Source organism: Rattus norvegicus, chromosome 12, assembly GCF_021556685.1.
Source record: "Rattus norvegicus strain SHRSP/BbbUtx chromosome 12, alternate assembly SHRSP_T2T, whole genome shotgun sequence".
NCBI lineage: Eukaryota > Metazoa > Chordata > Mammalia > Rodentia > Muridae > Rattus > Rattus norvegicus.
Window position 1 is genome coordinate 6,760,217 of NC_141545.1, and position 16,574 is coordinate 6,776,790.

General features: G+C 46.9%; 1 long non-coding RNA gene across 1 annotated transcript; it reads left to right on the forward strand.

Annotated features, from left to right (window-relative positions):
* Window positions 1-399: 399 nt before the first annotated feature.
* LOC102548900 (uncharacterized) lies at window positions 400-15,192 on the forward strand. Its single transcript, NR_190611.1, has 4 exons — window positions 400-517; window positions 9,253-9,349; window positions 12,731-12,854; window positions 14,674-15,192. It is a non-coding gene; the product is annotated as an uncharacterized LOC102548900 (long non-coding RNA).
* Window positions 15,193-16,574: the final 1,382 nt, after the last annotated feature.

Genomic DNA, 16,574 nt, shown 5'->3' on the forward strand with positions numbered 1-16,574 from the left:
AGGGGAACAGTCAGAGATAAAGTGGTGGCCTGCTGTGGAGATGAGATGTGCACCACGGCTGATCTTGAAGGAGGAGCAGCTTTTGGTTCAGAGAGAAGGGAATTTCTTAAGTAAACTCTGCCAGTGGCGTAGTATAATTGCCCCACCCTAGTGGAGCTTAGGCTCAAGTCCCACAGACTTCTGTGTCTAATGTTTGTTTTAAGATTGGTTTTTATTTAGTGTATGAGTGTGTGCCTCATGGTTTGTATATGCTTGGCCCAGGGAGTGGCACTTTTAGGAGGTATGACCTTGTTAGAGTGGGTGTGGCCTCGTTGGAGTGGGTGTGATCTCATTGGAATGGGTGTGGCCTTGTTAGAGTGGGTGTGGCTTTAATACCCTTGTCCTAGCTGCCTGGAAGCCAGTATTCTGCTAGCAGCCTTCACATGAAGATGTAGAACTTTCAGCTCCTCCTGCCCCATGCCTGCCTGAATGCTGCCATGTTCCTGCCTTGATGATGATGGACTGAACCTCTGAACCTGTAAGCCAGCCCCAATTAAATGTTGTCCTTATAAGAGTTGCCTTGGTCATGGTGTCTGTTTACCCTGTAAAACCCTAACTAAGACACACTTATATGTGGAAACTAAAGCAATTGAACTCCCAGATAAAGAGAGTAGAACGGTGGTTGCCAGATGGCATGGGGTATGGAGACATAGAAAGGTAACTCAGGGCACCTTGTTTCTTGTGGCCAAGAAACCTAAGAGCAGAGAGAGACTTACCTGTAAGGTAAGGGGTTACTTCTAAAACAATGCCCCTGATTCCTGACAAGGGAGAGGAAAATGTTATTAAGGCAGTTAATTATATGTTCACATAGGATAGTCACTTTGGGGGTAAGTTCATCCTGGAGCACACTCAGTTTAAAGTCATAGTTCAAGAGTTCAAAGATATTGGACACAGACCAGCCCTAGGAGATCCGACATTCTCTTTTGGCCTCCACTGGCATTGCATGTATGTAGTATGCACACATACATATATGCAGGTAAACTCCCATATACATACAACAAAATAATGAGTCTATTGCCCAGTGTGCTGACTACAGTTAATAGTGATGAACTGCTTCCCTTTAAAAACTGTGAAGAACTGAAATTTCAAATGTTTGTTGTCTCAAACAATAAGTACGTGAGGAGATGGATTTACTCACTAGTTTGATTAAATAATTTTATATTATAACATGACCTCGTTCCTCATGAGTCTACGGTATTATAATTGGCTAAATCTCAACGGCCAAACAAATAAAAGCACGGGGACCTCATTTGGAAAAGAAATACCTTGGCAGATGCATTTAATGAAGATTAGGCCGGATGGAATTAAAGGGGCTGTTGACCCAATAACTGGGGTCTTAGTACGAGGAGACGACAGAGCCAGGGGCGCATGCGCAGCCCCAGCCAATGTCAGGATTGAGGAGAGGTGGGAGGGCCCTTAATGGAGCTGCCACGGAGTCCCTCTGACCTTGTTACTCTGACATCTGTTCTGTGGAACTGTTCTCTTAGGCTGCTCAGCCTGTGGCATGCGCTTAAGGGAGCCACAGGAAGTGGACACACATGCGGCTTCCTGTGCTGGGCACAGATGGTAACTGGGGAGGCAGCCCTCAGATGTATAGCGCTTCCTATTCCCAGCTCCCAGGGCCTCCCAGCTTTTCACACGGCTTGAATGTGAACCCAGTCATCTTGGATTTCTGCCTGTTCTTCCCATGGCTACCTTGTCTTCATCTTGCTCAGGAGGCATTTCAGAGAACTATTTCAGTGCAGACATCTTTGTTTGTTTGTTTGTTTTAACAGGTGGGAAAGGCACAGGGGCTCTTAAGGAAATTGTTCAGCCTTACTGTCTGGCATCCCTGATGGTGGAAAGTGAAATGGTCTAGGACATCATGATAAATAGTTAACGTCCTATGAGCTCTGTCCTGTTTGTGCCTTTGCCTTGTTCTCTGCCACCTGGACCCCATTCTCAGCTGCCCACCTCCACTCCCCAACCATAGAATTAGATCGTGCTGTTGTGATGCCAATAGCTGGCGTTTGTTAAGTGATATAGATGCCACACAATCTATTTAGTGACACAAATAGAGAGCCCTTTAACCCTTTGTTACTGAAATTCCTTCTTTAGGGGAGACAAACACCATTTGCCCTTCCTTCTGAGATCCCAGAGACAAACTGAGTTCAGTCTAGGAACCAATGAGTTTATTGGGCTCAATTACAGAGTGATGGGTTAGGGGTGAGGGGCAGAGGCATGGGTGACTTTAAAGCTGCTGAATTGTACCCCATGGCTGGATGGATCACCCCCTCATCCTCCCACACTTATGTCCTTTAGCCCTCCCACTAGTCCATACACAATTAGGCAGAAGTATATAACTGGGTGGAAAAGATGGGTGGATACTCATGGAGAGGATCATGGGACCGTGATCCTCTCCAGCCTCCCATTCTATGAGAGAAAGTCAGCGTCAACAGGCTATGATGATCTTCTGTGAGAAGGCCCAGCAGAATTCCTGAAGATGGCAGCTGTTTGGCTCAGAAGATGACCCTTTACGATAGAACGCCTCCTCACAGACGAAGAGGCAAAGACTCAGAAGCTATCCCAAGGTCACACGGCAAGCAAGTAGCAAAGGGAAAACTTGAACTCAGATAGTGAAACCACAAAGGTCCTGCTCTTACACGACCCCCGTCCCAAAAGTTATGCTCATCACAACAGCCTAGTTCTACATGATCCCAGCTGATGGGTAATCTATCTATCTATCTATCTATCTATCTATCTATCTATCTATCTATCTATCTATCTATCTATCTATTCAAGTGCAAAAGGCTGGGGCCATATAATTTATTTATTCTTCTTAGGTGTCATGCATAACAGGCCACGTGTGCTATCACCCAATGTGAATAGGCTTGGGTTTGCTAGGTTTTTATTTGAAGCTTGACCCTGTTATTTACTGACCAAATGTATGTGTATGCATGATGATTTATGTGTGCAGATGTGCATGTGTGTGTGTGTGTGTGTGCACGCATGCATGTGTGTGTTCGTTAGAGAAAGAGAGACAGAGACAGAGAGAATGTGTAGGTGGGGTGGGGGTGGGGCATCATTCTTCAGGTCCCACCCACCTTCCAAGTGCTTTTAGGACAAATTATCTCCTTCGTTTAAACTCCGGCTTCAGTTCTGTATCTGTGTGAGGTTGCAAGGAATGAAATAGTGTTCTCAAGTGCCTAGAACATAAATAAATGTTACCACCGAGGCAGCACTCACTGTCTCTCCCGCTCAAGAGGAGCAAGCAGAGTCGTCCACAGATGGCTCTCACACACGCACACTGACAAGTAGAATAGCCTTGGCCAGCCGGCTGACCTCAGGGTGCAGCTAAAATGAAATTCAGGCTCTTCTTTCTCTTGGCTCTTTTTGCTGTACAGGAGTGGGTATTGAACGGACCTGGGGACAATCCTTTGATGTCAGGTGGTGACCTTTCTCTCCTCGAGAAGCACAGGATATACACCTTTGCCTTCTGACTGGCTGAGACAAAGATGACAGCAGGAGGAGGCAAGGCGTTCTGAGAGGGGGATCCAGGATCAATGTCGGAGACATCGATTAGATGAAGGCAGTACAGAGCAAGAGACACAGGATGCTGGCCAGAGGAAGGGACAAGGGGGCACATGGGAGGGGGGAGCCCTTCCTGTTTGCCTCACTCTATAATTACTACAGAAACAACAATCACTATGAAGTAGATTTGTCCTCAAAAGTGCCCGAGGGACATGTACGCCAATGCTGTCTTTTCAGTGATAACCTTATTTTGGCAGAAGGATCATTAGCCTGAAATGACCCCATCTGAGTCATCTGATAAAATGAGAGAGAAAGATTAAATTTCGCCAGTTAACCCTGGAAGGAGTGGCTTGCCTGGCTTGTCTTCCGTGTTGTTCTCAGTGAGTCCTTTAAGGTGGGGCGTGGGATGGTACAGGACGCCTGGGTAAAGGGGTCAAGGCCACCCATTGTGTGGCTTCTCTGGTTCTCCCAGGCGCACCACCAGACACTGATAGCAAGTCAGTTTATGCTGTAAACAGAAGTCAATGGCTCAACAGCACTAAGTACCAACTCATGGCTCCAGGCTGGGGTGGGGGCTGGGGATAGGTGGGTGGGCTTGGGGGGTTGGATGTCTGGGAAAGGTCTCACCAGGCTAGCACCATTGTGGGTAGGGCTCTGTTCCAGAGTCTGCCACCCATGTCTTGGCTCTCTGCCCTGTTCAGTCTTTAGAAAAGGTGCTTCTCTCATGGTACAAGTCCAACTTTTCTTCCTCCCTCAGAAATAACGTTGGGTGTCTCTGGACAGTCGACCATAGTCTCATTCTACGTAAGGCTGATTAGCAAACTGAATCCACTGCCTGTCTTTAAAGGGGCTCTAGTGGGCCCAGCATGGTGAACACGGCTCAGGCAGGCCTTGTCCTTCTCCCCTTCACATTCCTGAGGCTAACCACAAAGATCTATCTGCTTTTTTGGACACTTCCTCCTCCCGAGGCTGACCACCAAGGTCCAGCTATCAAAATATTGAAGTCCAGCAAGCAAAGCCCCCTTTGGCTCACCTGATTAACAAGCCCAATTAAAGTTAAACACCTCTTCCTTACCTTTATTAAGTTGCCATTTGCCTTTGTCCTCCTGTCCCCCTCCCTTGTTCCCCTCCCCTTCTCCCTCATCTTCTACCTCCTGTCTTTGTTTCTTATTCCCTGCCCTTTGTCCCCTCTGGGACAAACAAATCTCCTTTGTGCTGGGAGCTCATCTTGGGGTGTCCTGAGCCGGTTCATTCTTCATGGTTCTTCGCTTCCTGGTTTGATGGATTCCCAGGTCCTAGGGGTTTTGGTGAGGATTTTCTTTTTTTTTTTTTATTTTATTTTTTTTTTTTTTATTTTCTATTTTTCGGAGCTGGGGACGGAACCCAGGGCCTTGTACTTGCTAGGCAAGCGCTCTACCACTGAGCTAAATCCCCAACCCCTCTTTTTTCTTTTCTTTTTCCCTGTTTTGTTTTAGTTGAGACAAGGTCTTACCAGATAGGCCAGGCTGGCTTCATACTCAGGATCCTCCTGCTTTTTGCCTCCAAATACTGGGATTATAGGTCTAGCCTACCACATTGGGATTTTATGGAGTCTTTCCTATGACCCCATTCTCTCTGTCACTCGATCCATGGTCCCACTCATCCCAGCCAGACACAGCTATCATAACACCAGTCTAAGGTCTGGAGGAAATCCACGGTCAAACAGGGTGCTGGTTCTCTTCCTGGGAAAGGCTCTTTTTTGTCCTGGCTTCCGGATAGCTACCCTCATTCTGTGACCTCGCATGGAGACCAAAGCAAACCTTCCTGGTGTCTTATGCTAATTCAGTTGTAAGACCCCATCTCCAGGTCAAAGGGTTAAAGGGTGTGTGTGTGTGTGTGTGTGTGTGTGTGTGTGTGTGTGTGTGTGTGTGTATGACATGCAGGTCAATGATTTATGTTGGATTTCCTCCTCATCTGCACTGAAGCTGGAATATGCCAGGGCTGGCCAGCAAATACCAGGGACTCTCCCGCATCTGCCTCCCCATCCATTGGCTTGCACTACCTGGGTTTTTACTGGGTGTCTAAACTCTGGTCATGGAGCATGACTTAAGCTATATCTCCAGACCCAGGGGTTAGACTCAGGATTCTGGGGTAAGAGGCAACCCAGCCCTTTGCGCTCTCTCTCTCTCTCTCTCTCTCTCTCTCTTTCTCAGATTTATTTATTATATATAAGTACATTGTACACTGTAACTGTCTTCAGACACATCAGAAGAGGACATCAGATCCCATTACAGATGGTTGTGAGCCACCATGTGGTTGCTGGGACTTGAACTCAGGACCTCTGGGAGAGCAGCCAGTGCTCTTAACCACTGAGCCATCTCTCCAGCAGTCCTTTGCACTCTTGTTGATGTGTTGAATCTTCCATCCAGTTATTCCATATTAGACCCCACAAAGAAAGTCCTGACAGTCTTTGAACGTCCAGGTCAAGAAAAAAAAAAAGACCACTGACTTTGTTCTCCTGTTTGCTAGAAGGACCATCTCATAACCATGGTCCTCTAAGCCAGTGGTTCTCAACCCTCCTAATGCTTCAAACCTTTAACACAGTCCCTCAGGTCGAGGTGACCTCCAACCATGAAATTATTTGCGTTGCTTGCGTCATAACTGTAATTTTGCTCAGTTATGACTCACAGCGGTGTAAGTATCTGCTGTGCGAGGTATCTGATAGGAGTCCTCTGTGAAAGGGCCCTTTGACCTCCCCAAAGGGATCATGACCCACAGGTTGAGAACTGCTGCTCTAAGCCATGGAGTCACAGACATACTCCCTCCATAAGGAGACGTGATTGCAGCAAGGACAGGTGTGGTGTTGGGGGCTTCCTGGCTCTAAGCTGGGCAGCAGAGGCCTTGCTCACACGGCCAGTCCATGAGTTGTGGCTGGTGAGGATCTTCGGCTCTTTCCTACTTCATGTGTTGATGAGGACGTGAAGGTATGGGGTGTGGTGGGGCAGGAAGCTGGGCCTGGAATCCAGGTCCTCTGACCCTGGCTGGAGAGGGACCATTTCATGGCCCTGGTGTCTTTCTCCCTTTTACTTAAGAACTCTGAAAAGCCAGAGTCCCCCGCACATTAACATGAAAGACCAGCCCTTCCCACCAAAGTTAAAAAACAGTTGCAAGTGTGTCATCTAGAGTGCTGTGTCCATTCTGTGGGGGAGAACAGTCCTGAAATGTGAGCCTAGGATCAAGGCTGTTGAAGGCCTTGTCCCCTTGGGTAGCTGTCGGTTTGGGTGTTAGCTTATTGGCAATTCTACTAATCCTCCTGGGGACCTATCGATGGCTTACTTCACCTGCCAATGTCATGAGGTGCACATGGTGTGGATTTCGTATAAAAGGATTGCTTGACACTCCAGCGCTGGCTCTCTCTCTCTCTCTCTCTCTCTCTCTCTCTCTCTCTCTCTCTCTCTCTCTCTCCCTCAAACCCAACCCCTTTCTGTCCTTCTCTGTGCCCCATCCTCTTTTCTACCCTCATGGCTCTGCTTCTGTCTGTCTGTCTGTCTGCCTGTCTACATGTCCACTCATCTGCCTCTACCCCTTTTCTCCAGGTCCTCACTTCTCTCCCTATCTGCAAAAACCTCCCTTTAAACTAGATCTGTTGCATGGCACAATTTTGCAGGGGGTCACCTTGGCACAGGCCTGTCAGGTATCCCCTTGCCGCATTGTATTCCATAACAGGGAGCTCATAGTGAGAAGAACTGAAGTAAAAAGGGTGGAAGAGATGACTAGGGCTGCATCATTACCGTGACTGTCTCAGACCCCGGGGATTTTACTAAGGATGTCAAGCAAAGCACCAAAGCACACACACATGCATGCTTGCCTGATGCTTAAGGTCCTGTTCCCCAGTTGGTTCTTGATTTGTCAGTAAAGAAGGCTGAGGAGGGCCAATTGTTGGGCAGGAGACAAACGGGACTTCCGAATCCCAGGAGGAAAAGGCAGATTCGAGGAAGGAGAGGGAGGAGGTTTGTGCCATTCTTTGGAGGAAGAAGAACACAGCAACCATGTGAGGTCTCAGGGAGAGCTGGGGCCTGTGGCGTGGATGTTTGGCAGGGGCTAGGTGGGACAGGTGGAAAGATGGAGATAATAAATTGGTAAGGGAATGCCTTTCCAGGTGGGAGACAGCAGCACCCAGAAATTGTGCCAGCAAGGGAAGTTGTAAAAGAACGAACTGTGTCTATCTTTCATCCAAGGATTCAGGGAAGCTGGGAGGGGGATAGTAGCCCAGGTCACCTCCCAAAGCAAAAGGTGGCAGCTTAAAACTACAGGCCACATGCCCGTAATGCATTCACAGAAAACACACTTAACATTTTTAGGTCAGCAAAAGGTGAGGAGGCTGCACTGGGGCTGCATTCATGACTGATTGTCTGAAGGACAGAAAAGCCCACAAATCCGGTCAAAGACATCTTCCTTGTGAAAACACTCTCCTTTGATAAGTGCATTGAGGTAGAATGAAGCGTGAATCAGATTCAAGGCTTGGCCGCTGCTTCTTATTTTCAGGAAGCAGCATATAACCCGAGTACCTGTGGACAGGCAGGGGCTGAACAGAATTCTCAAAAGTCCCCGTGACTGTTTGCAGCCCCTGCACAACTGTGGCCAGAAGACCAAGATTCCAGACTGTGACAGTTCATCTCCATGTCTCCTGCACCTTGTGGGGACAGAGCCATGTGCCTGGGGCTGACAATGTGGAGAGTTCTGGACACATCACAGTGCTTGGCTTTATACCAAGATTTCTGCACAGCCCACAATGAGCTCAGACATGAGGGAGAGTGATGTAGAGGCTTGTGTGGGATCAAAAAGGAAGCAACGGGAAAATAGAGAGAACGGGGATGGGAAGGTGCTGGGTGTGATGGGGCATAAGGGGAACAGATGTGGAGAGGAAGCTAACAGGGCTTCACTTTTCCCTGTACCACCCTGTGCCCAGATAATTTGCCTCCTTCCTCAGCACTGACTTTGGGGGACCACATGGCAGGCCAATGCAATAGAACTAAAGCAAGAAGGTCTTCACTGTGGTTGAGGGCGTGCTTCTTCTTACATTCTTGCACTAGATCATTGTCCTAGGCCATGGGAATGGTGTCCCTCACCCTTACCTGCAAGATGTAGAGTAAAATCTTATTTCTGAGGTAACATTTTTCTTGCACTTTCCTTCCATCTTGGAAGGAAGCTCTTTAAGACATAGGGTGCCTACAAAAAGGGAAGGGAAACAACAGGATATTTAAGACAGTTTGTTTACAGAGAGGTAAAACATCAGGATGTCCTAAGGGCAAGTGGCACTCTCTATCCTGCAGGGAAGCACCTTAAGACAGGAAGTAGACAACTCATAATAGTTTCAGGAAGTTCCTGAAACTGTCCAGACTCACCAGGCCCCTTCCTTTCTGAGAATATATATAAGGCAATAAAGAGTTCAGAGAGTCACTTGTAGACCAGCTGGGCTCCCCGGAAGAGGTTCAGACCTGCTGAACCACTTGGAAAGAACACAAGTGTCACCTGTGTTGGGGAGGGCTTTGGTGATGCAACTCGGTGAAACATTTTTGCTTTTCTAAATAACCCCTCACGCCAAGTCCTGTAAGCAGCCCAGTAGAGCGCATTGGTATGCCAAGTTGGACTTTGGTGGTATCTGTTCGGTCTGTCATGGGTTCCCTCTCTGGAGTGAACAGACATTTGCTCATCTCTTCCCAGGAATCATTCCACAGAAAGTCATGTGGAGCAGAGCATCCCAGTGATCAACAGCTGAGCTGAGCAGAGTCATCGGTGACCTTCTGACCCAAGGAGGACAGTGAGTGTGGATTTAAGCCATTGAGTTTTGGAGGGTGTTTGTTGTACGTGTCAAATACCCTACCTTCCTGACCCTTTTTTTCTATCTTCTGAAATTGTGATTTCTTTTTAAACGAGGTCAGTGGGTTGCCATTCATGTAACCCAATCAAGTCAATTTTGTTACCCTATTGCCAGACACCTTATTTCCCAGACTTCCTCGCAGCTAGAGGTGACCGTGGATCTAATTAGGGCAGTAAGATGTAGAGTAAAATCTTATTTCTGAGGTAACATTTTTCTGATGGAACCAAAAGTCCAACCCCCCCCCCCAACTCATTTCCCCTTTCTTTTCTCTGGGGACACTGGAGTGATTATACGATGCTCAGACCTGCTGTAGCCATCCTGTCACCATGATCCAGAGTATCACAGATACTCTGGATAAAGGAAGGCTGAAAAGATGGGGATGTCTTATTTGTATTACTGAGTATTAGCATAAACCTTGGGACTACCTCCCTCTATTCCTCCAGTACAGAAACTATGACTGTCCTTAAACCACCAATACCCACACTTCTGTTGTGTGTGACAGTCAAATGCATTCTGGGGTGACAAGGGATGTGCTGAAGATGCAGAAGAACAGTGTCAGGGATGCGCTAGGAGAACGTGTCAGGGCACGGGGAGATGAATATTGTTTGGGGAGTCAGGAGCCTTCTGCTGAGAGGCAGTGTGGCCTTGAATTAGCCAACCCTCTCCTGGCTGCAATGCCCTCCAAGAGGAGAGCCACCTAACTAGATGTCTCCAAGAGTTTGGAGTTCTCTCATGAGCACAAAGGGAGGGCTCCAGGTACCCCAGTAAATATTCACAAATGGTTTTGAAAGTCATCGGATTATTTGTGAAAAGGGGAGACTGTGGTTGGTTGTTCTGTAGCCAGTGTTCTACTCTTCATGGAAATGGTGGGTTTTTCATTTCCATTTGGCTTTGTGTCCTCCTCTGTGCTACCTGCTCTGGGAACACACTGAGTGGACTCATGGGACTTCTCATTTATGGAAACCATTTGCATGTGCTCACGGTTAGGGAGCAGGTGCTGTGGGGTGGACATGCTGGCTAATGCCTTGTCATCCAAATGCCCAAGAAATGTCTGAGCCCTTGGGCAGGTTTGACAGCATTCTGGGGAGAGAATCCATGGGGGGGGGGGAAATGAGTCAGGTTATTTAGCTCCTGATTCAGCAGAAGAGAACCTTGGCGGGACCCCAGGACTCGTGTTATTTCAATTACCAACACCTCCTGCCCAGACCCCGCAAATCAAACTGCTGCTCCTGGCAGCCTCCCTGGACTGTGGTGCTTCTTCTTTTCTGCCTCATGCCCCTCCCCCACCCATCCTTCCCGGCTTCCCCCTCCCCCCGCCCCCTCCCCCATCCTCTCCACCCCACCTCCACCCCCGCACCCCTCCTGCTCAGTCAGTTGCTCTCAGTCCTACTGCTTGCTTGCCCCCCAAACTAGTTCTCTTTTGTTCTGCACAACTACTGCATTCTTTTCCTCCCACCTCTCTGGTCGCCCTCTCTTTCCTTGCTCGTATATTCTGAAAGGCTCTGTGCGCCTTCGCCTATTATCCTAGAAACCTACCCAGAGTTCAGTCACAACCGTCTTTTTTTTTTTTTTTTTCAAGTATCACAATGTTTATTGATAGATACAAGTATATAAAATCAGGGCATGAACATGACTTGATAAATTAAGTAGACTTAATTTCAATACTATAATAAGAGGGACCAATTCAAATTCTCACCATTTGTTTCACACCCACAAAAACCACTTCAAGGGCATTAATGATCTCTCAAACTGATCAGTTTTGTGCAAGTAAACCATGTTTCTTTTAAAAAGACTTGTGCACTTGCCCAGGCTCAAGGATATTAAAATCTAGCACATAAAGCCCATTACTAGAGGTAGAAATACAGGCAATATACTATTACGGCAACAACCATCAATTACAGTTAAGAATTTTTCTGTAACAACCAAATGGATAATCAAATATTGCAACAACTCAAGTATTACTGAGCAAAGTGCATCTCTACAGTATTCAGTGTTGCTATTCAGTTTTCTAACTTAAAACAGCCTATGGTAACTGGCAGCAAAGAAGGTCCTTGCAATAGTCAGTCACAACCGTCTTATGCAGTCACAGGCGAGTATTTTAATTGCCGACACTTGCTCCTCAAACTGAGGTTCACAGCATGTGCGCTTGGCCTACTTTTCTCAGAGTAGTCCGCACTTTAACCGTTAGCTGTGTTCTTGTACTGAGTGAGCAGCGCAGTGGCCTGAATGACAGCGGACCCCATAGGCCTGTGTTTGAATGTTTGGTCCCCAGTTGGTAGAACTGTTTGGGAAGGATCAGGAGGTGTGGCCTTTTGGAAGGAGGTATGTCACTGGGGGTGGGCTTTGAAGTTTCTGAAGCTCATGTCAGGTTTGGTCTCACCTCACTCCCCACCTCTGCTTGTTGCCTGTGGATTAGGATGTGAGCTTGTAGCTACTGCCTGCCTGCCACCATGCTTCCTACCATGATGATCATGGATTCAACCTCTGAAGTTGTAAGCAAGCCCCCAATTAGTGTCCTCCCTCCCCCCTTTCTCCCTCCCTCCTCCTCCTTCCCCTCTCTCTCTCTCTCTCTCTCTCTCTCTCTCTCTCTCTCTTTCTCTCTCTCTCGTGTTTCATCACAGCAACCGAACAGTAACTAAGACAAGTGGAATTCAGAAAGAAGGGCAAGTGCCAGGCACAACCAGGACGGAGCAGTGGAAGCCTGCTGAGCACCAGAACTGTGCTCACACAGACATAGCTCTTAGTACCACTGCTTCCAGGCTCGCAGACTCAGCCAGATGCAGATGGAAAATATCTGAAAAAAATTGTCCTGAACATAGACAGACTTTGATTTTTCTCATCACTTTTCTTGAAGAGCACAGTTTAGCGAGCACAGTCTAGGACTGTTTGTTTAGGGAGCACGGTCCAGTGACTGTGTAGGGAGCACTCTCATATCAGGCATTACAAGCAATCTAGAAATGACTCAAACTCTACACAGGTTATATGCAGGCACCATGCTATTCTATACAGCAGATTTGAGCATCTTCTGACTCTGTCATTGGTTACAATTTCTGAGCCCATGCCCTGTAGAAACAGAGGACCACCTGAGACACACTGTGCATTTGCCAAGGATAACTGGAAGAGGAAACAGATCTTGTCCTCATTTACTTGTCATGCGTGGAGTTTCGTGTGTGGTGTGGTGGCTTGTAACTGTAATCCCAGTTCATAGAGACCGGAATCTGTAATAAATAAATAAATTAATTAAACTTTAAAAAGTTAAAAAATCCCACTTTCAACTCCAATTACCTCCGATCTCAAAGTGAATGTGTTTCACCCCAACAGACTTCGCAGCAGACACAGACGCAGACGCAGACGCAGACGCAGATGCAGACGCAGACATCAAACCTTGATGGGACCAGCCAACAACCATTTCCTAACCAACAAACAAATGGGCCATCTCTTGAAGGTTCATGTCCAAGCTGTCTTAGTCTAGCGTAGTCGTAGCCTCTTTCTAGATTAAAAGCCTCCAACTCTCCCATTGCTGTGGTTCAAGTGTGAGAAACTTGGTCTTCAGTTTGGCAGTCTTGAGGAGTGATGGGAACTTCCAAGAGCTGGGAGCTAGTGGGTGGTCATCAGGGCTCTGCCCTGGGAGAGGATTAAGTAGCCCTCAAGGGAGGCACCCAGGTTTGTTATGAGAAGAGGTTTATTTTAAAGAGAAGGCAGATTCCTCCCTGGTTTCTTTAGCTTCCTGTCACCCTCTGACATCCCTCCCCCAAACACATTCTTCTGCCTTGAAGCCATTTGTCAGGGAGTGAAGGGGCCTTTCCAAAGCCACCTCATGCTGTTCACACTTTTGCCCTCTGAAAGTGTAAGCGAAGTAAACCTCTTCTTTACGTTACGCTATACAACTCAGTCGTTTTGTTGTTAAGCATGGCGAATGAACCAGTATCCCTTGTCAGTTACCTTTATGGCTTGCGCTTCCGGGCCCAGCAAGTTAAAAAACTTGGCTTTCATTTTTATGACTGTGTAGCTCTGGTGGGAGCGCTGCATTTTACTGCCAAAGAGTTCTGTAGGGAGTCACACTAACTAACAATTACCATCTATGGCAGCCTAAGACAAGCGTGTGAGTCCTGTGAAAGGTGGAAAAACCAAAACTCAACCCTCAACCGACCTAAACCCAATCAAAAAACAAGAGCTCAGTGACAGTTAACTCCATCAGACAGACCACACGATTCAGCCCCGAGGAGTTCCCAGTTAGGAATTGGTTTCAATGGAACCCAGCGAGTCTCTTCAGTGGTTTCAACTTGAGTGTGGCTTCTAGATGTATGTGGGGTGTGTCTGTGGTTTAGCATTTAGTTTACCAACTGTTAAGGATCAGAAGTCAGGATTTTTACAACAACAACCAAACCAAAACCAAAACTTGTTACTTCTTAATTATTTAGCACATGTACTACAAAAATCTAATTAATTTTGGCAGGGTCTGTGCCTGCTCAACTCTCATGATACAAAACCAGGGCTTCTCAGAAGAACCTCCCACCCCAGAATGTTAGCTAATCTCCCTTCCCAGTCATATCAAGACTACCTGGGAGACTTACACTCTAATTAGGGTTTCTATAGCACAACTTTGAACTTGGGGAATTACCCGCATCCCAATCATTATGCCCCAAATAAGAGTAACATCCAATGTTTTCCCTGTAATAACCCTTTCCTCCCACTTCAAGATGCTATTGCAATGTGCTTCTCTTGTTGAAGATTATTAATGTGCTTTGTATTTGGGAAGGGAACACCTGACAGAGTCTATTTTGATGTATTTCTCGCTCTGCTTCTAAACTATTCAAACCAATCTTGCTTCTGCCCCTATCTCTGCCTTTTGGTAAGTTTGTCTCTTGATATAAAATGCACAGCGTTTTGTGTGTTGTTGGTGTGATCAGACCCAGTGTCTTGAACAACAGCATTTCCTCTTACTGTTTCCAGAAATGATTTGCTCAGTTGCTGCCATGAGTGGGTAGCAGCACCAGGCACCTACATTGTGACGTTGGAACGTATTCCCTCTGTTCTTACAACTCAACTCTGAAGTGGGAATTTCTGATTTTTTTTTTTTTTTTGGAGGTTCAGTGATGTCCTGAGCTGTTTTTCTGGACGTTGACCTATGAGAGGATGTTTGGCTGAAACAGACACGTGAGAGGACACATTACGTTTGGAAACAGTAGCAGTAGAACCCAGCAGACACTGAGTGATGCTCTTGCGCTGGTTCATCTTGCAACAGTTCACTTGTGTCTTTGTAGAGAGAAGGGAGCGGAAGAGCTTCATGTGCTACTCTGGCTGCTTCTCGCTGCTCCCGCGGGATTGTCCTGACTTGGCAGAGCCTTGCAGGTTCTTCTGGATGGAGCCACTGCTACAGACTCGTGTTTGACGTTTTAGCCTGGGCTGCTGAAATCCTGACAATGAAGATTGAAATAGCCCCAAAGAACTACTTCCTGACAGGTCCACATCCTCCTTGTCCTAGTAACCATCTTTCTCCCCTTCCTTTGGTCAGTGGGCTAGAAGGGAAGCATTTAAGAACCCTTAGGTTTTGAAAAAAATCTAAACTTACACAAGTTATTTCTTTTTTCCTTCCCTCAAACATTTGATAATGGGCTGGAGAGATGGCTCAGTGGTTAAGAGCACTGGCTGCTCTTCCAGAGGTCCTGAGTTCAATTCCCAGCACCCACATGGTGGCTCACAACCATCTGTAATGGGATCAGATGCCCTCTTCTGAAGACAGCTACACTGTACTTACATATAATAAATAAATCTTAAAAAAAGCATTTGATAACAATTTGATTCTAAAACATCCTCTGTGGGTTGATATATTTGAATATCTGGTCTCCAGTTGGTAGTGCTGTTCTGGAAGGTTATGGACCATTTAAGAGGTGGAGTCTCAATGGGGGATGTTGGTCACTGGAGGAGGGCCTTGAGGTTGTATAGCATGACTCATCTTCCTGTTGGTCCTCTGCTTCCTGTTCCTCTAACGTGTAAGGAGGCCAAGAGTCCCTAGCTCTACTCTCCTGCTGACAGAGAGCCCTGTTGCCACACCTTCCCCTCCATGATGGACCCTACACGTTTAGACTATGAGCCAAAATAAATCCTTCTTTTCTTCCTTCTTTCCTTTTCTCTACCCCTCCTCTCCTTCCTTTAGCTATTTCTTGCCAGGTATCTGGTCATAGCAACAGAAACGCTAACAAGTGCACAGGCAGAAGTGTGAGCATAAGATAACTTCTCTCTGACTATAGAGAAACCATAGCAGAAGCTGCCTGCGGTGGATGCCTAGTGCCATGTTGTCTCTGGAATGTCTGTGGTAAGACTCCTATGTGCCGGGGCTGGGAGACGGTGGCCCCAATGACGGCAATGATTGGCTATTGTCACCATTAAGGTTGAGAGTCATCATCAATAGTTGGTTCTGGCTGAGGGCTGATGGATAGGTGTGGGGGGTGGTATTTGAGGATGTGTGTGTGAGGTGAGAGAGGATTGTAGTGTGTGGGTGTATGGGGAGCAATACATGTGCATGTGTTAGGAGAGAATGGGAGGGTTGGGTAGGAAGAGGTGTACATGGTGTGTGTATATGGATATTTCTGGGATCTATGTGCATGTATGTGTAGGGTCTGCTGGTGTGTGTGTACACGTGAGAGTGGGGGGTGCTGTGTGGGGGAAGTTGTGAGAGGTTGTGTGTAGGTGGAGGTTTATGGTGTGTGTTTGTGTTAGTGCGTGTTTGTGTTGGTGTGTAATTATATATGGTGTGTGTGTGTGTGTGTGTGTGTGAGAGAGAGAGAGAGAGAGAGAGAGAGAGAGAGAGAGAGAGAGAGAGAGAAAGAGAGAGAGTCTGGGGTTCTGTTCCCTTTCACATATTTCTTAGCCTGAACTTGCACACATGTTAAAGGTTCACAAGAGTGAGTCACTCCCTTATGTTTTGAATATATACTATAATATTTTTTAATAAACCTGCATGGGGTTGCTTCTTGCCTCAATGGTTTATTTTCCCAAATGAAAGATACACAACAGGCCTTCACATTTAATACGCCTTTAAGCAGCACAATGCTGGGCAGCTCCTCCCCTCCAGGTTGCTAGAATCTACCTCCCGCTGAGCAATCCCGAGTTACTACTGACTGATTTCTATGTTCTATCTTCGCTGCTCTAGACCCAGTCCTCT